General features: G+C 37.4%; 1 protein-coding gene across 1 annotated transcript in view; it reads right to left on the bottom strand.

Annotated features, from left to right (window-relative positions):
• Positions 1 to 24,410, bottom strand: part of ACBD6 (acyl-CoA binding domain containing 6) — a 214,518-nt gene that overhangs the window by 150,305 nt on the left and 39,803 nt on the right. The window lies entirely within an intron of this gene.

Raw genomic sequence — 24,410 nt, 5'->3', positions numbered from 1 at the left:
TTAAGAGTTATGTGGTAGTTCAAAAAAATAAGTATAGTTCTTTTTTCTTTTTTATTTAGCCTTCTTTTTAAAGCAAGTTTAGGTTTACAGAAAAATGAACAAAAAATAGGGTTATCTCATACCTCTCACATGTATACAACTCTCCCACCCACTGCCCCCATTACTAACATCTTGCATTGAGTGGCACATTCGTTACAGCTGATGAGCCTATATTAATACACTATTATTAATGAAAGTCCATAGTTTACATTAGGGTTCACTCTTGTATTGAACATTCTATGGGTTTGACAAACATATAATGACATGTACCCACCACTGCGGTACCATTCAGAATAGTTTCACTGCCCTAAAAATCCCGTACTCTACCTATTCACCCTTCCCTCCCTCCCCACTCTCCTCCATACTCTGAACCCACGGCAACTAGTGATCTTTTCACTGCCTTGTTTTACTCTTTCCAGAATGTCAAATGATTAGACTCATACAGTATGCAGCCTTTTCAGATTGGCTTCTTTCACTTAGCATTATGCATTTAAGGTTCCTCCATGTCTTTTCATGGTCTAATAGCTCATTTCTTTTTAAAAATTTTAAATTGTTGTAAACATAAAATTTACCATTTTAACCATTTTTGGTATTTAACTCAGTAGTGTTAACTATATGCTCCTTCCCCTGGCCCAAAACACAAGATTTTTCTTGAATCTTTACCGTAAATGGGATTCTGGGAGATAAAACCTACCAAAGTGGAAGGCCCTACTAAGACTGGGAAGGGGCCGGGTGTGGGGGCTCACGCCTGTAATCCCAGCACTGGGGGAGGCCGAGGCGGGTGGATCACAAGGTCAGAAGATCGAGACCATCCTGGCTAACATGGTGAAACCCCGTCTCTACTAAAAATAAAACAACAACAAAATTAGCTGGGCATGGTGGTGGGCGCCTGAAGTCCCAGTTACTCAGGAGGTTGAGGCAGGAGAATGGTGGAACCCAGGAGGCAGAACTTGCAGTGAGCCAAGATTGCGCCACTGCACTCCAGCCTGGGCGACACAGCGAGACTCTGTCTCAAAAAAAAAAAAAAAAAAAAAAAATACTGGGGAGGAGTTTTTGACTCCCTAGTCCACACTCAGCCTCAAGCAATTCATCCATTACCATTGAAGTGTTTCTACCAGTTTATGGCCCAAGCATCTTCTGTTATCTTGGTTATGATTCTCTGTATTCACCTGTCTCTCCAGTTTTGGGGATGGCAGTTTGAACTGGTACCTCAATCTCTGATGGATCTAGAACAGTCTTTGATTTTCAGTTTGGTCAGATTACTGTTATTGTTAAGGAGAGGACTGATAACTTGCAGGTTCTTCACATGTTGAGGCTGAAACTGGAAGTTCAGTGATCTTTTAAAGATATTTTAAAATTTTAAAAAAGTCTTTAAATTTACCCATATATTTAGCACTTCCAGGACTCGTCATTCCTTTATGGAGGTCCAAATTTCCATCTTATATAATTTTCCTTTCATGTGAAGTTCCTTTAAAATTTACTATAGTTCAGCTCAGTTGGCAATGAATTACCTGCTTTTGTTTATTTGGAAAAAGTTTTTATTTATTTATTTTTATTTTTTAGATGAAGTCTCACTCTGTGGCCCAGGCTGGAGGGCAGTGGTGCAATCTCAGCTCACTACAACCTCTGCCTCCTGGGTTCAAGCGATTCTCCTGCTTCAGTCTCCAGAGTAGCTGGGATTACAGATGCCCACCATGACACCCGGCTACTTTTTGCATTTTTAGTAGAGATGGGGTTGCAATGTGTTGTTCAGCCTGGTCTTGAACTCCTGACCTCAAGTGATCTGCCCATCTCAGCCTCCCAAAGTATTGGGATTACAGGCATGAGCCACCAGATCCAGCCTTGAAAAGTCTTTATTTCACGTTTACTTCTTTTTGTATTGACATGAGATTCACATAAAATTAACCAGTTTAACATGTACAATTGAATGACATTTAATACATTCACAATATTGTGCAACCAACTGCATCTAGTTCCACAACATATTTGTTATTCTCCCCAAAAAGCCTTGAACCCACTAAGCAGTCACTCCCCATTCCCCTCTCCCCCAAACCTTTAGCCTTGAACCCACCAAGCAGTCACTCCCCATTCCCCTCTCCCCCAAACCTTTAGCCTTGAACCCACCAAGCAGTCACTCCCCATTCCCCTCTCCCCCAAACCTTTAGCCTTGAACCCACTAAGCAGTCACTCCCCATTCCCCTCTCCCCCAAAACCTTGGCAACACCAATCTGCTTTCTGTCTCTATGGATTTAACCATTCTGGATATTTCATATAAATTGAATCATACACTATGTAATCTTTCATGTCTGGCCTCTCACTTGGTTTAATGTTTTCAAGGCTCATCTATATTATAGCATGTATTGGTTCTTCATTCCTTTTTATGATTAATAGTCTATTATATGTATATAAGCAAAATGCCAAATTTTGCTTATCCACTCATCAGTTAATGGACATTTGGGTTGTTTGCACTTTTGGCTATTGTGAATACTGCTGCTATGATCATTTGTATACAGGTATTTGAGTACCAAATTACCCAGCAATTCCACTCCTGTATATACCCAAAAGAATTGGTAATTCTATTTTTAACTTTTTGAGGAACCACCAAACTGTCTTTTATGGCAGCTGCACCATTGTACAGTCCTAGCAGCAATCTAAGACAGTTTCAATGTCTCTACATCCCTGCCAAAACTTATTATCTTTTTTACTGCAGACACCCTACTGGGTATGAAGTGGCCCTGTTGAAAATCAACTGACCATAAACTTGAGAGTTCATTTCTGCACTCTCAATTCTTTTCCATATGTCTATCCTTATACCAGTACCATACTGTTTTAATTACTGTAGCTTTATAGTAAATTTTGAAATAGCAAAGTTTTAATCCACAAGTTTTGCTCTTTTTCAATACTTTGACTATTTGGGGCCCTTTGCAATTCCATATAAATCAGTTTGACTTGGACAGTGCTGCCATCTAAATAAAATTAAATCTTCCAATCCATGAACACAAGATGAATTTCCATTAACTTAGGTTTTCTTTAATTTCTTTCGGCAATATAGTTTTCAGTCTAAAATCTTTCACATCCTTGGTTAAAATTCCCAGGTTTTTGTTTTTAATTCTTTTGAAGGCTATTGTAAATGGAATTTTTTTGTTTGTTTCCATTTCAGAGTATCCGCTGATGGTCTAAAGAACACAATGATTTCTGCATGCTGATCTTATGATCTTGTATCTTGCAACTTTGCTGAATTAACATATTAACTCTAGCCGTGTCTTTGTGGATTCTCTGGATTTTCTATATACTGTGTAGGATCATGTCACCGATTAACATTTTTATTTCCTCCTTTCCAATTTGGATGCTGTTTCTTTACTTTTCTTGTCTAATTGCTCTGGTTAGAATTTATGTATACAGTGTTGAACAGGAGTGGTGAAAGCAAGCATCCTTGTCTTATTCCTGATCTACCTCTGGGTTTTTCATAAATACCCATTATGTTAAGTAAAGTTTACCTTCATTTTTGAAAGCTATTATAACTGAGTATAGAATTACAGGTTGATCGTCTTTTCCTTTTGTTGTCAACCTATTGACTTCAGATTTCTGAAAAGAAGTCTGCTGTAGTTCTACCTTGTTTATCTTCATCATGTTTTCTGTCTGCTTTTTTCTCTTTTTCACTGGCTTTCAACAATTTGTTATGTATTGTATGGTTTCATTACATTTCTTCTGCATGGGGTTCATTGAGCTTCTTGGATCTATGGGTTTATGGCAGTGACTCTCAACTAGGGGCACTTTTTTTTTTTGCCATCTCCATCCACAGATATTTGGCATGTCTGGGGCAATTTTTTAGCTGTCACACTATGCAGTGCTATTGACATCTAGTGAATAGAGAACAGAGTCACTGCTAAATGTCCTACAATGTACAGGATATCCTCCATAAAGAAGAATTTTCTGGCCCAGAATATCAATGGAGCAAAGATTGAAAAACTCTGGTTTATAGTTTATGAACTGTTTGAAATTTCAGCCATTATTAACTAAATTTTGTTTCTGTCTTCTCTCACTGTTTTTCTCCTTTCTGGGTCTCCAATTATATGAATGCTACATTGCTTTGTATTTTCCCACAGCTCATTGAAGTTCTGTTCTTTTTTTGTTCAGTCTTTTTATGCTCTGTGCTTCATTTTGATTAGTTTCACTTGCTCCATCTTCGAGCTTCAAGTTCACTGATCTTATGCAATGTCTAATCTGCTGTTAATCATATCCAGTATATTTTTTACTTCAGATATATTTTTCCCTAAAAGTTCCATTTTGATACTTTTGTATCTTCCATTTCTCTCTACATATGTTCACTTTTTCCTCTACTTTCTTGAATATATAGTATATATTTGTAAAGTAAGTGTTTTCATGTCCTTGTCTGTTATTTTATCATCTTTATCATTTCCACCATCTACTTTTATTGACAGGTTTTTCTCCTGGGTCATATTTTCCTGCCCCCACTTTTTGTTTTTCCTTTTTGGCAAGCTTTAAAGACCTCTATTGTAAGCAAGGCATTGTAATAAATTTTACATTCTTGCTTGCTGGATTTTGTTGTGTTCCTTTAAATTATGTTGGACTTTGTTTTGGCATGCATTAAGTTACTTGGAATTAGTCTGATCCTTTTAAGGCTCAATTTTAAGCAGTGTTAAGGCAAGGGCAAAGCAGCCTTTGATATAGCATTTAATTTAGCACAGCTACTGAAGTGAAACCCTTCTGAAGCCTCTACCATATGCCCCACATATTACATTTTCATTCTACTCCTGACTGGTAGGAAACAAAATATTCTCAGTCCTATGTCAGCTCCAGAAATTGGCCTACTGCTTTCTTATGTTTCTTTCCCCGGCCTGTTATTAATAGTTTCCTCTTATACATGCATAGATCAGTATTCAGCCAAAGGGACCCCTCTGCAGACCTCTGGAACTGTCAATATAGGATCATCCTCTCTGGTATTCAGCCCAGCAAATTCTAGTTCAAAATGGTGAGACTGCCAGGCCATTTTGGGATCCCCCTCCTTGCAGCCTGGAAAATGCTGCCAGGTAATAAATGGACGCACCTGCAAGGCACAGCTTGTTTTTTTTGTTTTGTTTTGTTTTTAGATGAAGTCTCACTCTGTCGCCCAGGCTGGAGTGCAGTGGTGCAATCTTGGCTCCCTGCAAGCTCCGCCTCCTGGGTTGACACCATTCTCCCGCCTCAGCCTCCCGAGTAGCTGGGACTACAGACACCCGCCACCACGCCCAGCTAATTTTTTTTTTTTTTTTGTATTTTTAGTAGAGACAGGGTTTCACTGTGTTAGTCAGGATGGTCTCGATCTCCTGACCTCGTGATCTGCCTGCCTCGGCCTCCCAAAGTGCTGGGATTATAGGTGTGAGCCATCGTGCCTGGCCATTTCCCTTCTTTTGTAACTTTACACTACTTATAATACAATGTCTGAAAATTACTGTTTCATCCAGTAATTTTAGCCATGCATCTGGTTTTCTTCTTGTTTTTGGCAAAAGGGTAAATCTCGTCCCTGTTACTCCACCATTCCCAGGAACATAAGTCCTACAAACATTAATTTTAAACTCAGCATAATATTCCATGCAGTAATGTAATATAATTTACTTAACCATTATCTAACAGTTGTATATTAGGTTATTTTCATTTTTTCACTCATAAACAGACATAATGAATATTTTTAAAAATAAGAAATAAAGTACTTTTAGGCCACTGCACTCCAGTCTGGGCGACAGAGTGAGATTCCGTCTCTCCAAAAAAAAAAAAAAAAAAAAAAAAGAAGGTACTTTTAATTAAAATCTTTAGAAAAAAAACTGACCCCATAATTTGATTATGGTATATTCTAAATACATTCCCCTTTCCTGGGATTAGTTCCTCTTTCTAATGCAACTGCACAAATACACATGTTAGAATACACATGGTCACAATGTTTTGTGGGGAAATAAAAAGATTATATCTTAGGCAGAAATAATATTTTAAAAATAACCTGCCTTTATCAGATTGAATCCAGAATAAAGATGCCAAAGATGCGTTAGTTTTCCTTTCTATACACTTCATCTACCAGAGTGGATAAACTTTGGCTACTTTACCCTCTTGATATCCACTCCAGTGAAATTTCTTTCATAGAGTCTTAGAAGTTTATTCCACTTCTCTCTACTCAAAATCCATTAAGTCACTTTTATGTTGCATCAGCAATTAAATAGAATCCAATTTGGCAGCGAACAGGATAAAATTTGCCAGTTCTTATATTGCCTGAGACTCTATTAGTTGAGAAACTAAAATGCTCCTTCACTCAAAAGGGAAAGGATAAGTTGTTGGCTAAATCTTTATCACTTGATTCAGACTCCACCTTAGTTTTAGAGTCAAGATTTAAAGCCTTGTGAAACTTTTTCTTCTATTCCTAAGATTATCAAGCTAATCTATGCAAAGAGTTTTCTTGCTTCTGTGTGCTACCTTTTTTGGATTTGTTTTACTGTTTTGTTTAATTCATTTATAGTCTAACTGTAGAATGCTGGGAAAATTAATCTACTTCTTTGCCTCAGTTTCCTCATTTGTAAAAATGGGAATAATAGTACCTATTTCATACCTATTTATATTTATACATAAATAAAACAGTATCCAGTGCAAAGTGGCCATTTTGTAAGTGTTAGCTAATACAATAATTATTATTGCCCAAAACATGGCCATTTCTCCAACGCAAAAGTGTTTCAGCAATATAGATACAAGATGTTGTGATGTGGGGACCTAAAATATTGACCTACGGTCTTTACCTAATAGCTCTAAACTTCTGATTCCCTTGATAAAACAACAACAAATTCCCCAAACAAACCAATCATAAAAACTCTAACATACTTCGTTATAAGAAAAAGAGAAAGAAAACTAATACTTAAGGAATATTTTCTATGTGCTTATACTATCCAATTTCCACTTCAAAACGAGTCTATAAAGCTGGCATTATCACTGTATTTTATTTAATCTAAGATATCCTCAATTATAAGAAGCACCATTATTTTCTGTAATGTTCAGAAAGAAAAACTAGCCAACTAAATATAATACACTATCTAAGACTCATACAGATTTCAAAAATATTAAAAACTGAATAAATATCTGCCTTAGATTTGGCCAGGTGCAGTGGCTCATGCCTTTAATTCCAGCACTTTGAAAGGCTGAGGAAGGAGGATCACTTGAGCTCAGGAGTTCAAAACCAGCCTAGACAACATGGTGAGACCCTGTCTCTACAAAAGAAAAAAAAAAGATTTGATGAAATATAAGTAAATATTTATTTTACAGATTCAAAAACTGAAAAGAGGTGAAGTATCCAATGCCACATAAGTGGCAGAATTGGGATTCACACAAAGATCCTTTGATATTCCAAAGCCTGTGTTCTATTAAATTAAATTATATTACTTCTCCAAGCTATTTTGGAAACCATTATTACATACTGACAATATTCTAAATTAAAATTTTGTCTGTTTCTTAAGTGTACTTTTTTTGGGGGGGGATGGGGTCTCATTCTGTCACCCAGGCTGGAGTACAGTGGGTGATCTTGGCTCATTCAACTTCTGCTTCCCAGGCTCAAGGGATCCCCTCCCACCTCAGCCTCCCAAGTAGCTGGGACCACAAGCAAGCACCATCACGCCGGGATAATTTTTTTTTTTTTTTTTTGTATTTTTGGTAGAGACAGGGTTTTACCATGTCACCCATGCTGGTCTTTAACTCCTGGGCTCAAGCGATCTAACCACCTCAGCCTCCCTAAGTGCTGAGATTACAGGTGTGAGCCACCACACCCAGCCTTAAGTGTACTTTTAAAATGTTTACATAAAGTACTCCATTAGTTCAAAGAGAAAACTTTAAACATTTTTGAAGCAAAATTATTCTGATAAATTATGCATAATTTGGTTGATAGATTAATACTATCATTCTAAACCCTTAAAAGAGGAACACTTTTCTGATAATCCTTTTGAAATACTAAATTTTTTTTTCCTGAAACATGAATAGCTATTCATTTCAAGTAGAAAAATAAGAATATTGGTTTCATCTCATCTACCATTTGTCACAGCATTAAAAAGAAAACTACCATGAAAATATTGTTGATTGCTACTTATAACAGTAATATTTATAAAATTTTTCAATTTATAAAATTTTTCAAGAAAGGGGAACTCCATAAATGTATGTTTTTAACCTGTTTCTCTTAAAATTACAAACACACAGCAATATTTTTAAAAATCATCTCCTACAACCTTTAAAAAACAGACATTTAGCCAGGTGCAGTCTCATGCCTGTAATCCTAGCACTTTGGGAGGCAGAGGCAGGCGGATTACCTGAGGTTAGGAGTTTGAGACCAGCCTGGCCAACATGGTAAAACCCCATCTCTACTAAAAATACAAAAATTAGCTGGGCGTGGTGGTGCACATCTGTAATCCCAGCTACTTGGGAGGCTGAAGCAGGAGAATTGCTTGAACCCAGGAGGGAGAGGTTGTAGTGAGCTGAGATAACCCCCGACAGTCCAGCCTGGGTGATAGAGTGAGACTCCATCCCAAAACAAACAAACAAAAAAACCCAGACATTTATAAAAATGTCAGTTCTCTAGAAATGTTGCATAAATGCTTAAATTAGCATTGGAAAATAATTTTAAATAAAAGCAATGAGAACAGAAATGATATGAACAAGTATTTTATCCAATCCTCCAAATTTCAGCCTTTCCTAATATTTTTTGTATATATACTACATACACTAGCTAACACATTTTTTAAAGATTAAAAGACTGAAGAACACTTTTTTTTTAACCAAACACTTTACACCACAAAAATATGAGATAATTTTTACATATAATTAATATGGTCAACAGAACTCCGAAGATTCTCTTATAGTCCACCAAGCAAATGTCATCACTTTGTAACAACAAACCAAAAATGGTAAATTGCTTTCTACCACCCCACAATAGAATTTAAGAATAAATATTATATTACTCTTGTCGATTTCTTGGCTTTTGTCAATTGTCTTGGTTCTAGCACACTTTAAAACTAAGGCGCAATATGTAAGTCATTTGTATTTGTTAGTATTTTTACTCAATTTAACACTGTTTTAAAATGGCTATCATGGAAAACTACCTTCAGGTTATCATGACTAATTTTCTAGAAATATAACACTGATCAAAATTTAGATTTTCTTTAGAAAATTATCTTGAATATAGTATTTATCATAGCTGTTCAGAAATTATAACTTTTTTTGGATTTTAAACACCAAAGGAAATCATAAAACATCAAAAGATTCAAATATTTAAACCAGCATTTCTGTAATAACGTCTCAAAAATAAACAGGAAAAGAAGAAACTGTATTTTAAGCAAGCAAAACAAATGGTTAATATTTCTATAATGTATCCAAATGATCTCATGTGTACAAAAAAAAAAAAATCATTAAGACCCAATGGAAAAACAGACCATGATTATAAGTAGGCAACAGTTAGATACTTGAAGTTACCCACGGGTTTAGGGTTCTACTCACATACACCAATACTTGGGAAAATGCTTAACATCCCTTAATAATTTGCAAAATGCAAATTAAAGCAACAATGAACAATGAATTTTTAACTAGCTACATTAGAATAAATAAGGTAGTAAAATTACAGTGAAACAGGTACTAATAAGCTAATGGCCCTAATGGCCTTGTAAAATGGTATTAGTCTTTTGGAAAGTATATGGCAATCCTACCAAGACCCATAAAAATATTAAGCACATATTAATTATTTTCACCAATAATATAACTTCTGGATATTATAAGAAAAACATACAATCCTTAACTATTGCAACTTGGTATGAGATTCAACAACAATCTTTTTTGTTGGTCATCTTTACCTAAATTTAATGTTCTTAAATTTTTAAGACAGAAACATAGGTCAGGATAGATTTTTAGATCTCTATCTCCCTTTTCTATTGTTTTCATGAAGTGGTAAAAATTTTGGCCCCTAGGATACTTAGCTCTTGCCCCCTCTGGTTCTTCTTTTTCCTTTTGTCTTTATTGTCCTTGTTGTCCTTGTTTTATTGTCCTTGTTGTCCTACTTGATTTTGATTAAATTCCCAGTAGATTGCTCTTAGTATGAAGCTTTATACTGGAAGAAAGTTTTGGCTAGTTAATTTTAGAAGCTTAGAGCCCAGGCAGCTCTAGAGAACCTTACCATGAACCTCTTGTACTCAGCCACGAATTGAAGTGCATAAAAACCCCTTTTAGCTTTACCTGTTGGCTATTTTAGAAATCTGCCATTCTCAAGACAGTAAGGTACTCATAGGTACTCTACTGCTTCCTTCTGCTTCCTTCTAAAGAGATGCCAATGCCACACAAATCTTTTTTCTTTCATTTTTTAAAAAATATAAATCTGGTAGCTGTTGGTGGTTTGTCCCTATTTTCTCTAATCAACTAATTTTGTTACAGATATTGCTCAAGAGCTTTTGATTATGCTATCCTAGTTATTCTGTTAAGGAAGCAGGACTATTCAAAAACTATGCTACAGCCACTACCATCTTCCCAGAATTAAAATACCATAAATAATTTTTAATGTAACACATGAATAAGAATACACAAATAAATAGATTAGTATTGCTAAAGTTGGTATGTTTCCATTCCATTCTCTTTTCCATTATTTTTGTCTCCATGCAACTATCTTAGTTGCATGATTTCATGAAAGAGAGATTTAGAGACCGACAACACAAGTTCAGTGAACATCAGTTATTTGTAGCTTACCAAAGTATGAATACTATCTCAACATTTTAATAGTTTCCGAAATTGTGAATCCCAACTTCTAAAGCAGAATTCTCAAAATCTTATTTCTTAGACTTTCTTGAAGCTATGATGTGCAGGCCCATTATCTACATTCCATAAACTAAATGTGCAAGCAACCCATATGGATACAAAATGGAGCAACATATCACTGACCTACAACTCGCACTTTTTTTTTTTTTTTTTTGAGACAGAGTCTCACTCTGTCACCCAGGCTGGAGTTCAGTGGTGTGATCTCAGCTCACTGTAACCTCCACCACAGGTTCAAGTGATTCTCCTGCCTCAGACTCCTGAGTAGCTGGGATTACAGGTGCCCGCCACCACGCCCGGCTAGTTTTTGTATTTTCAGTAGCGACAAGGTTTCACCATGTTGGCCAGGCTGGTCTTGAACTCCTGACCTCAAGTGATCTGCCCTCCTCGGCCTCCCAAACCAAACACCGCATGTTCTCACTCATAGGTGGGAACTGAACAATGATAACACTTGGACACAGGGTCGGGAACATCACACACCGGGGCCTGTCATAGGGTGGGGGGCCGGGGGAGGGACAGCATTAAGAGAAACACCTAATGCAAATGACAAGTTAATGGGTGCAGCAAACCAACATGACACATGTTCACCTACGTAACAAACCTGCACGTTGTGCACATGTACCCTAGAACTTAAATTAAAAAAAAAAAAAAACTTAAAAAAAAAGCATGCTAATCTAATTTCCTGATGACAGGGTCAATGAAAGACAGTTGACACACTAGATGTCACATTCAGGACCCTCCCACCCCAAAAATCTTCAATGTGGGAATAAGATGTTGAATAAAATAAAATGAAATTTAATACGGGTACACATAAAGTACTGAACTTAGTACACAACAGACATTGCATAACAGAATGTATAAAAAAAGACAGGATTTTAGTTTACTGAAAGTTAAAGAATAATTAACATTGTAATGTGGTTGCAAGAAGTGTTAAGGTAATTTTAAGCCACACTCAGTGCAAGTATAGTGTTCTAAAGAGAGAAAAGTTCTATTCTGTAGTGGTCACACTATGCCTAAAACAGTCTGTTCAATTCCAAAGGCCATACTCTAAAAGAGGTGTTGAGAAACTGAAATTTGTTCACACAAGAATGACTGGGAAGGTAGTGGGACTTGATGGTGAAGAAGATGAAGAACAATTTTAGAAATTAGAAATATTTGGCCTGGAGATGAGGAGACTTAAAAGCTGTCTTAAAACTTCTGAAAGACTCGGCCGGGTGCGGTGGCCCACGCCTGTAATCCCAGCACTTTGGGAGCCCGAGGCAGGTAGATCACGAGGTCAGGAGATCGAGACCATCCTGGCTAACACGGTGAAACTCCGTCTCTACTAAAAAATACAAACAAATTAGCCAGGCGTGGTGGCAGGCGCCTGTAGTCCCAGCTATTCGGGAGGCTGAGGCAGAAGAATGGCGTGAAACCAGGAGGTGGAACTTGCAATGAGCCGAGATTGCGCCACTGCACTCCAGCCTGGGCGACAGTGAGACTCTGTCAACAAAACAAAACAAAACAAAACAAACAAACAAAAAAAACTTCTGAAAGACTCATATAAAAAACTGAACATCGTCTATGTGGGCCTAAAAAGCAAAAATATAACAGATTAGAAAACAATAACGATACCAAAACAGTGAAATAAATTTTGGCTTAATATAAAAAGAAGCTTCTAACAACTGGAGTTCTTCAAAAATTGGGCCAATTTCTTCACAAATAGTAAATTTCCCTTCATTAAGAGTCTTCCAATAGAAGCTAAAAGACTGTATGCTAGAATAATCTGGAGACAGAAAATTAGTCTAAATAACCAATAAATTCATTCTAATAATGAGATTACAAGCTTACAACAAGAGAAGAAAGGGAAATGTAACTTAAAAAAGATATACAAATGGCCAATGTGTACATTAAAAGGTGGTCAATATCATCAGTCATCAGGGAAATGCAAATTGAAATCACAACAAGATACCATTTCAGACCCACTAGGATGGCTATAATCAAAAAGGCAGAAAATAAATCAGAACCCTCATAAACTGTTGACAGGACTGTAAAATGTTGTAGCCATTTTAGAAGACAGTCCAATGGTTCTTCAAAGTTAAACACAGAATTACCATTCGATCCAGCAATTCCACTCCTGGATATATATCCATTAGAAATAAAGATATATGTACACACAAAAACTTGCACACAAATGTTCACAGCAACATTATTCAAAATAGCCAAAAGGTGGAAAGAACCCAAATGTCCAAAAAAAGATGAATGGATAAACAAAATGTGGCATATCCATACAATAGAATACTATTCATCCATAAAAAGGAATGAAGTATTGATACATGCTACAATGTGAAAGAACACCCTGAAAACATACTAATAAAAAAAAGTCAGTCATAAAAGACTACATGTGATATTCCATTTGAAACCAGAATAGGCAAATCTATAGAAACAGAAACTAGATTAATGGTTGCTTAGGGCTGAGGGAAATGAGGAGACTGAAACTAAGAGCTAAAGGGTATGGAGTTTCTTTTTGAGGGGATGAAAATGTTCTAAGATGAATTGTAATGATGGTTGTACAACTTCATGAATATGCTAAAAACCACTGAATTGTACACTTAAATGGGAGAACACAGTGGGTGAATTTTAATGTCTCAATTTAAAAAGCAGAGAAAAACGAAAAAATGTGTTCAGTAAACTACATTTAAAAAAACTAGGAAAGACTATACTTTCTGGGATCATTTCTATCTGAACAACCTGCTCCTGAATGACTAATGGGTAAATAATGAAATTAAGGCAGAAATAAACAAGTTCTTTGAAAACAGTGAGAACAAAGACACAACGTACCAAAATCTCTGGGACACAGCTAAAGCAGTGTTTAGAGGGAAATTTATAGCACTAAATGCCCACAGGAGAAAGTGGGTAAGATCTAAAATCGACACCCTAACATCACAATTAAAACAACTACGTGGGTGGCTCAGACCTGTAATCCCAGCACTTTGGGAGGCTGACGTGGGCAGATCACGAGGTCAAGAGATTGAGACCAGCCTGGCCAATATAGTGAAACCTCATCTCTACTAAAAATACAAAAATTACCTGGGCATGGTGGCACATGCCAGTAGTCCCAGCTACTCGGGAGGCTGAGGCAGGAGAATCACTTGAAACCTAGGAGGTGAAGGTTGTGGTGAGCCGAGATCATGCCACTGTACTCCAGCCTGGGCAATGGAGTGAGACTCCATCTCAAAAAATTAAAAAAAAAAAAAAATAATAATAAAAAAACTAGAGAAGCAAGAGCAAACAAATTCAAAAGCTAGCAGAAGACAAGAAATAACTAAGATCAGAGCAGAACTGAAGGAGATAGAGATATGAAAAATCCTTCAAAAAAATAAATGAATACAGGAGCTGATTTTTTGAAAAGATTAACAAAGTAGACTGCTAGCAAGACTAATGAAGAAAAGAGAGAAGAATCAAATAGACACAACAAAAAATGATAAAGGGGATATCACCACTGATCCTATAGAAATACAAGCTACTATCAGAGAATACTATAAACACCTCTATGCAAATAAACTAGAATATCTAGAAGAAATGGATAAATTCCTGGACACATACACCCTCCCAAGACTAAATCAGGAAGAAGTCGAATCCCTGAACAGACCAATAACAAGTTCTGAAATTGAGGCAGTAATTAATAGCCTACCAACCAAAGAAGCCCAGAACCAGACGGATTCACAGCCGACGAAATCTACCAGAGGTACAAAGAGGAGCTCATACCACTCCTTCTGAAACTACTCCAAACAAGAGAAAAAGAGGTAAACCTCCCTAACTCATTTTATGAGGCCAGCATCAACCTGATATCAAAACCCGGCAGAGACACAATAGAAAAAGAAAATTTCAGGCCAGTATCCCTGATGAACATTGATGCAAAAATCTTCAATAAAATACTAGCAAATCGAATCCAGCAGCACATCAAAAAGCTTATCCACCACGATCAAGTTGGCTTCATCTCTGGGATGCAAGGCTGGTTCAACATATGCAAATCAATAAATATAATCCATCACATAAACAGAACCAATGACAAAAACCACATGATTATTTCAATAGATGCAGAAAAGGCTTTCGATGCTAAAAACTCTCAATAAACTAGGTATTGATGGAACGTATCTCAAAATAATAAGAGCTATTTATTACAAACCCACAGCCAATATCATACTGAATGGGCAAAAGCTAGAAGCATTCCCTTTGAAAACTGGTGGAAGACAAGGATGCCCTCTCTCACCACTCCTATTCAACATAGTAGTGGAAGTTCTGGCCAGGGCAATCAGGCAAGAGAAAGAAATAAAGGGTATTCAAATAGGAAGAGAGGAAGTCAAATTGTCTCTGTTTACAGATGGCATGATTGCATATTTAGAAAACCCCACTGTCACAGCCCAAAATCTCCTAAAGCTGATAAGCAACTTCAGCAAAGTCTCAGGATACAAAATCAATGTGCAAAAATCACAAGCTTTCCTATAAACCAATAACAGACAAACAGAGAGCCAAATCATGAGTGAAATTCCATTCAAAACTGCTACAAAGAGAATACTTAGGAATATAACTTACAAGGGATGTGAAGGACCTCTTCAAAGAGAACTACAAACCACTGCTCAAGGAAATAAGAGAGGACATAAACAAATGGAAAAACATTCCATGCACATGGATAGGAAGAATCAATGTTGTGAAAAGTAATTTATAGATTCAATGCTATCCCCATCAAGCTACCATTGACTTTCTTCAAAGAATTAGAAAAAACTACCTTAAATTTCATATGGAACCAAAAAAGAGCCCATATAGACAAGACAATCCTAAGCAAAAAGAACAAAGCTGGAGGCATCACGCTACCTGACTTCAAACTATACTACAAGGCTACAGTAACGAAAACAGCATGGTACTGGTACTAAAACAGAGAGACAGACCAATGAAACAGAACAGACGCCTCAGAAATAACACCACGTATCTACAACCATCTGATCTTTGACAAACCTGACGAAAACAAGCAATGGGGAAAGGATTCCCTATTTAATAAATGGAATTGGGAAAACTGGCTAGCCATATGCAGAAAACTGAAATTGGACCCCTTCCTTACACCTTATACAAAAATTAACTCAAGACGGATTAAAGACTTAAATGTAAGACCTAAAACTATAAAAACCCTAGAAGAAAACCTAGCCAATACCATTCAGGACATAGGCATGGGCAAAGACTTTATGACTAAAACACCAAAAGCAATGGCAACAAAAGCCAAAATTGACAAGTGGGATCTAATTAAACTAAAGAGCTTCTGCACAGCAAAAGAAACTATCATCAGAGTGAAGAGGCAGTCTACAAAATGGGAGAAAATTTTTGCAATCTATCCATCTGACAAAGGGCTAATATCTGGAATCTACAAGGAACTTAAACAAATTTACAAGAAAAAAAAACAACCCCATCAAAAAGTGGGCAAAGGATATGAACAGACACTTCTCAAAAGAAGACATTTACGCAGCCAACAAACATATGAAAAAAAGCTCATCATCACTGGTCATTAGAGAAATGCAAATCAAAACCACAATGAGATACCATCTCACACCAGTTAGAATGGCGATCATTAAAAAGTTAGGAAACTACAGGTACTGGAGAGGATGTGGAGAAATAGGAACACTTTTACACTGTTGGTGGGACTGTAAACTAGTTCAACCATTGCGGAAGTCAGTGTGGCGATTCCTCAAGGATCTAGAACTAGAAATACCATTTGACCCAGCCATCCCATTACTGGGTATATACCCAAAGGATTATAAATCATGCTGCTATAAAGACACATGCACACGTATGTTTACTGAGGCACTATTCACAATAGCAAAGACTTGGAACCAACTCAAATGCCCATCAGTGATAGACTGGATTAAGAAAATGTGGCACATATACACCATGGAATATTATGCAGCCATAAAAAAGATGAGTTCATGTCCTTTACAGGGACATGGATGAAGCTGGAAACCATCATTCTCAGCAAACTAACACAGGAACAGAAAACCAAACGCCACATGTTCTCATTCATAAGTGGGAGTTGAACAATGAAAACACATGGACACAGGGAGGGGAACATCACACACCAGGGCCTATCGGGGGTTGGGGGACAGGGGGAGGGATAGCATTAGAAGAAATATCTAATGTTGATGATGGGTTGATGGGTGCAGCAAATCATCATGGCACATGTATATGTATGTAACAAACCTGCACGTTCTGCACATGTATCCCAGAACTTAAAGTATAATTTAAAAAAAAAGAAACTAGGAAACTTATTGTCACTTTACAAAGATTACCTAAAAGTGAAAAAAAGTTTAGATACTTGAAAAGGTAGGTTTGATTTGCTGACAAATTCACTCTGTAGAATTCATTCTCCAAATCTGGGGTAAAGAAGGCATTACTTTAACAGGTAATCCCCAATCTAGAGCCACTAGATTATGATCTTGTCCTATTACCACAACCATAAAATTGAATTAATTCTAGATTATGCACTTTTTATATATACTTTTTAAAAAATAACACCATCTTAGAATTACATTTTTTGAACTGTGGCCAATATGGTCCTAATCCATAAAGGAAATGTATTCATAATTAATTTTTCAGAAATATAATTACAATCAATGAACCTTGAAATCTTTTTTATCATCTTTTATTATTGTCAGACTTATTCGGGTCAGTCCTACAAAAGTAAAAAAGGTGAGGCCAAGGCGGGCGGATCACCTGAGGTCAGGAGTTCGAGACCAGCCGGGCCAACATGGCGAAATCCTGTCCCCACTAAAAATACAAAAAATTAACTGGACGTGGTGACACATGCCTATAGTCCCAGCTACTCGGGAGGCTGAGGCAGGGGAATCACATGAACCTAGGAGGCGGAGGTTGCAGTGAGCCAAGATTGCACCACTGCTCTATAGCCTAGGCAACAGAGTGAGACACCATTTCAAAAAAAAAAAAAAAAAAAAGTGACTTAATTTTATAGTTTTAAATTCTCAAAGTAGACAGATTTAAAAGCCAAACCCTCAAAAAGTTTCAAAAACTCTCTTTTTTCATTTTCTAACTCTATATCAAGGCACGGCACAAATGTCCCCAGGGAAAGAAACTTGGGCAGACAGCAATTGTATGTGACAGTAGCAATTACATGCAAGGTTGGAGATTAGAAGACCATTAATGTGGGTACAGTAATTGCTCTGGTATTTTATTGAGGATCGGCTCAAAGGGGATCCATAGCAAACTTCACCTAGGTTGCCATTGGTCAAGGAATTCCACCCTAAGAAAGCACATGAAAAGTGTAAACGTGATAGTTATAGGCACACAGAACATTTCTTTGATGAGAGACTGATACATCATGAAACAGCAACAACAAACATGCAATTCTGAAAGGTATTTCCACCTATACTTTCCAACTAGCTATGAAGAATATCAGAAAAATTCACACAATGAATGTGACTAAATGTTGATCTTTAAAATATATATATATTTTTTTTTTACACCGTCTTTCTCTGTTGCCCAGGTTGGAGTACAGTGGCATGATCAGGGCTCACTGCAGCCTCAGCCTCAGCCTCCCGGGCTCAAGTGATCCTCCTGCCTCACCCTCCCAAGTAGCTGGGACTACAGGTGTGTGCCACCATGCCTGGCTATTTTTAAATTTTTTGGTAGAGAATATTTGCTAGAATATTCATCTTTACAAACAAACATATTTTATAACATCACACTATAACAAGTATTTAAAAAACTATATTGACTAAAAAGCCTTGCAAACCTAGAAACCGTAGAAAGACAGTAGAAACAGCAAACTTTTCCTATAAACAATAATAGGAAGATGTAAACACATACCCTTGGCTCCCTCTCCCCAGTATGGCATATCAAAAACTGAAACAAGCCCAGTGTACCTAAAGGAGAGCATGTAGGGGCAAGAGATCCACGGGCCCAAAGGTCAGAACAGAAATTTACTCAGGCAGTAAAACCTGAACCTTCAAAAGGGTCCAACTGCCTGGTGAAGGTAGATTACCTTAGCAAGCAGAGAGGGGCCACATCTGCTACATGCTACATATAATTTCTACATATGGTAAATCCTGCTTACTCTGGCAGTCCCAAACTGTGCTGGTAGGCTGAACTGTTCTCAATCTCTTTGTTGCAGACTGACCTACCTTTACTCAGCATTCACCCGGAAAGTCCTAAGGGGAGAAACGTCTCTCTTACTCCACCTCATCTTGTCTCAGTAGGGATCACTAACCTACAAGACTAGGAAAAAATTAGATCTCCCTTAACCTGTCAGACCTGAGTTCTGCTCAAAAGACCTCAAAAGCCAGACCTAGCGCTAAGGAATCTTACAATCAAAGGGCAGAGAAAAATTACAACCATTTAAGGAGAGCAAGAGGCTAACATGAATCAGAATGAGTGGGTTATTTTGAGGGAAGCAAAATTAATAGAAGAAACCAGAGAATTTTCACATAATAAAATATAAAGACATATAGGCATACACAAACACTAAATGCATTATTCCAAAAAAGTCTACTGTACCACAAAAATTAACTGCTTTTTTTTTTTTTTTTTGAGACGGAGTTTCGCTCTTGTCGCCCAGCCTGGAGTACAATGGCACGATCTCAGCTCACTGCAACATTCACCTCCCAGGTTCAAGTGATTCTCCTGTCTCAGCCTCCTGAGTAGCTGGGATTACAGGCGCCCACCACCAAACCCAGCTAATTTTTGTATTTTTTTTAGTAGAGACAGGATTTCACCATGTTGGCCAGGCTGGTCTCAAACTCCTGACCTCAGGTGATCCACTCACCTTGGCCTCCCAAAGTGCTGGGATTACAGGTGTGAGCCACCATGCCAGGCCAAAAATTAACTTTTTACCAATGTTGATAGTATAATCCTAATATATCTTTCCTATGGCATGGCTCAAAATAGTCCTTCAATAAATAAGCATGATTCAGCAACTGGAATGTTTTCAAAAAGACAATGAAAAATACACATAATTGTTAGAACCACATTCAAAAAGCACACATGCCATATTATGGGGCATAATTTATGTTAAGAAATATCCCCAACCTATTTCAGTTCAACTCAATGCAACAGCATAAGTACTTTTAAGAACCTACTGTCTTAAACACTGAGCTCATCACTGTAAAGTATATTAATCAAGACACCTGCTATCAAGACATTCAGTATAACCAGGAATTTAGGTATGTTGTCATATAATACAGATAAGAAACAATATAAGACAAATAAGATCAAATATTAAAACATTTGCCATAAATAATAAATGTGATTCATTTGCAGAAAGGGAAAAGGTAGTGTGGACTGAAGGCTTCACGGAATAAACAGGAATTAACCAGGGCTTAAAAAAAAAAAAAAAACCACAGGTAGGAACAGTAATAAAGGCATTTCAGAAAACAGCATGAATTTTAAAAAGGCATAATAAATCCACCATAGTTGAGGGGCAATGAAAAGTTATATCAAATGGCAATCAAGTTTACAGTGTGTAAAGTTAGAGCGAAGTCTGGATTCATAATATTGGGAAGAGAAGTACATACTACGAAGGACCTTCAAAGAACTAAAAACTTAGATTTAAATAATGATTCCTAGAAAGTCTGGCATAAAATCTTTGTCATTTTCCTATTAAACTTCATTATTAAAAAAAAGGCATATGTTCCATTATAAAACTGTTTATCTCCATATGCAGTACAATCACACCTAGAATGTAACAAATTTTTTAAAGGTTTTATTAGAAAGTTTTATTAGAACCTCAAAGTTCTAATAAAAGTAATGGTATTTTTTCAAGATCTCAGTAGTGTAAAACACTAAAAATAATTCATATTATAAAGCACTAAACTTATTCGTAAGATGCTGAAAATGATAGGTTCATTAGACAATCTGGTAGTCTAACAGATAACTTAAAATATTCCCGTTATTCAAAAGAAATCTCTAATATTTTAGTAATTTGGCTCCAGTTCAACTTAATGTTTCTAAATTTGAAACCATGGTCAGTAATTTAACTCTTTTTGCACTTTCTCCATAATTATAATTACTGTTCTATTTACTAACATTCCCCCCTAAGTATATCTGACCTGTTTGTTAAAGGTATCCTTGCCTAGCAATAGCAGCTCATAAAGCCATAGACTGAAATATTCAATTCTAGCATAGCTAAGGAAACTCAGCTCTAATTAGGTCCTGCAACTCACACACACCTAATGAACATCCTGATGAAGATAGGCAAATGATAAAACTGGGCCTTTGTGACAATTATAGTCCAAGTATAAGGGTCTGTTTACTAGGACAAGGGCTCTCACTAATAGTTGTTAGTACATTTTAAAACGTTTTCCCACATTCATTTTAGTTTATAACCTACACAGTAAAAGGGGTTTGGTAGTCTCTGGCAATCTATGTGAAATGTCAAGTTTCTCAAATTCCATGAAGATAAGAAAAAATTAAAGTCAATTTGTTATTTAATTCATAAATTCATCTTCTAAATTCTATTAAATGAGTGATGCTTATACAGGGAAAAGATTGTTACACATCCAGATATATACTCTTAAATTTTACAAAGGGAAAATATCAAACACATATGACCTCAAAAAAACATTTAAAACTGGTAAACTGGTTCCAGCCTGTGGGCTTAGGGGAGTCCGAACCATTTAGGGATGGAAGCAGTACCCTGGCACAGCACAGCTATTCTACAAAAGCATGACCAGACTGCTTCCTTTTTTTCTTTTTTTAATTATACTTTAAGTTTTAGGGTACATGTGCACAACGTGCAGCTTTGTTACGTATGTATACATGTGCCATGTTGGTGTGCTGCACCCATTAACTCATCATTTAACATTAGATATATCTCCTAATGCTATCCCTCCCCCCTCCCCCTACCCCACAGCAGGCCCCGGTGTGTGATGTTCCTTAAGTGGGTCCCCGATCTGTTCCTCTTCACTGGGTGGGACTTACAAACAGGGGCCTCAAGCCACTCCCACCATTGTTCTCTGCCTGACAGAAGTTTGAAAACTTCCTGGAACAAAGTTCCTAGCGTAGGGGCAGGATGCCATCTTTGCTGTTTTAGCAACTTAGTCGTTCCAGCCTCCAGGCTTTGGAGAACCCAACCCAACAGGTCGCAGAAACGGTACCCCAGCACAGCATGGCTGCTCTATGAAAGTGAGGCTAGACTGCTTCTTTAAGCAGGTCCCTGATCCCGTTCCTCCTGGCTGGGCGAGACCTCCCAACCAGGGTCTCCAGCTACCTCCTACAGGTGCATTCAAGTCAGCAACAAGTCTGTACCCTCCCTGGGATGGAGCTCCCAGAGGAAGGGGCAGGCTGCCATCTTTGCTGTTTCACAGCCTTCGCTGGTGATACCTCCAGGTATTGGAAAATCTGAGGCAACTACGGACTGGAGTGGATACCTAACAAACCACAGCAGCCCTATAAAAAAGTGGCCAGACTCTTAAAAAACAAAACAACAAAAACCAAAAATCCCATCCACAGGTCAGCAACCTCAAAGATTTAGGTAGTATGCCCACAAAGATAAGAAAGAATTAGCACAAAAACACTGAACACTCAAAAAGCCAGAGTGGCCTCTCTCCTCCAAATGACAACATCACTGCTCCAGCAAGGGTTCGGAATGTGGCTGAGGCTGACATGGCTGAAACAACAGAAACAGACCTCACCACGTGGATAAAAATGAACTCCGCTGAGCTAAAGGAGCACATTCTAACTCAATGCAAGGAAGTTAAAACCATAATAGAACATTGCAGGAGCTGACAAACAAAATATCCAAGATAGGGAAGAACACGACCAACCTGATACAGCTGAAAAACAATACAAGAATTTAATAATACAATTGCAAGTATTAATAGCAGAAGAGACCAAGTGGAGGAAACAATTTTAGAGCTTGAAGACTATGTTTCTGAAATAAGACAAGTGACAAAAATAGAGAAAAAAAAGTAAAAAGTAATGAACAAAACCTCTGAGAAATATGGGATTATATAAAAAGACCAAATCTATGACTGACTGGTGTACCCGAAAGAGCTAGGGAGAAGGGAACCAATTTGGAAAACATATTTCAGGATATCATCCTTGAGAACTTTCCCAACCTTACTAGACAGACCAACACTCAAATTCAGGAAATGCAGACAGGAAATGCAGAGAACCCCAGTAAGATACCTCACGAGAAGATCATCTCCAAGACACATAATCATCAGATTCTCCAAGGTTGAAATGACAGAAAAAATGTTAAAGGCAACCAGAGAGAAAGGCCAGGTAGTCTACAAAGGGAAGCCCATCACACTAGCAGTAGACCTCTCAATGGAAACCCTGCAAGCCAAAAGAGATTTGAGGCCAATATTTAACATCTTAAAGAAAACTAATTCCAACCTAGAATTTCATATCCAACCAAACTAAGCTTCATAAGCAAAGGAGAAATAAGATCCTTTTCAGAAAAGTAAATGCTAAGGGACTTCGTTAGCACCCAACATGCCTTGCAGGAGGTCCTTGCAGGAGCTCCTGAAGGAAGCACTAAATATGAAAAGGAAAAACCACTACCAGCCACTACAAAAACACACTGAAGTACACAGACCAGTGACACTATGAAGCAACCACATAAACAAGTCTGCAAAATAACCAGGTAGCATCATGATGACAGGATCGAATCCACACATAACAATACTAACCTTAAATGTAAATGGGGTAGGCTGGGCACAGTGGCTCACACTTGTAATCCAAAAACTTTGGGAAGCTGAGGCAGGCAGATCACTTGAGGTCAGGAATTTGAGACCAGCCTGGCCAACATGGTAAAATCCCATCTCTACTAAAAATACAAAAATTAGCTGGGCGTGGTGGCACAGACCTGTAGTCCGAGCTATCTGGGAGGCTGAGGCAGGAGAATTACTTGAACTCGGGAAGCAGAGGTTGCAGTGACCCAAGATCATGCCATGGCACTCCAGCCTGGACAACACAGTGAGACTCCGTCTCAAAAAGAAAAAAAAAGTAAATGGGCTAAATGCCTCAATTAAAAGACACAGTGTGGCAAGCTGGATAAAGAACCAGGACCCATTGGTATGCTGTCTGCAAGAGACTCATCTCACATGCAATGACTCACATAGGCTCAAAATAAAGGGATGGAGGAAAATTTACCAGGCAAATAGAAAACAGAAAAGAAAAGGAGTTACAATCTTAAGTTTCCAACAGACTTTAAATCATCAAGATCAAAAAAGATAAAGGGCTTTACATAATGTTAAGGGGTTCAATTCAACAAGAAGAGCTAATTATCCTAAATATATATGCACCCAACACAGGAGCACCCAGATTCATAAAGCAAGTTTTTGGAGACCTTTAAAGAGACTTAGACCCTCACACAATAATATTGGGAGACTTTAACGCCCCACTGACAATATTAGATAGATCACTGAGATGAAAAATTAACAAAGAAATTCAAGACTTGAACTCAGCTCTGGATCAAATGGACCTGATAAGTATCTACAGAACTCTCCATCCCAAAACAACAGAATATGCATTTTTTCTCAATGCTACATGGCACTTACTCTAAAATCAGTCACATA

The sequence above is a fragment of the Pan troglodytes genome, chromosome 1 (genome assembly GCF_028858775.2).
Source record: "Pan troglodytes isolate AG18354 chromosome 1, NHGRI_mPanTro3-v2.0_pri, whole genome shotgun sequence".
Lineage (NCBI taxonomy): Eukaryota > Metazoa > Chordata > Mammalia > Primates > Hominidae > Pan > Pan troglodytes.
The sequence above is the reverse complement of the archived record's forward strand: the minus strand, read 5'-3'. Positions and strand labels throughout refer to the sequence as shown.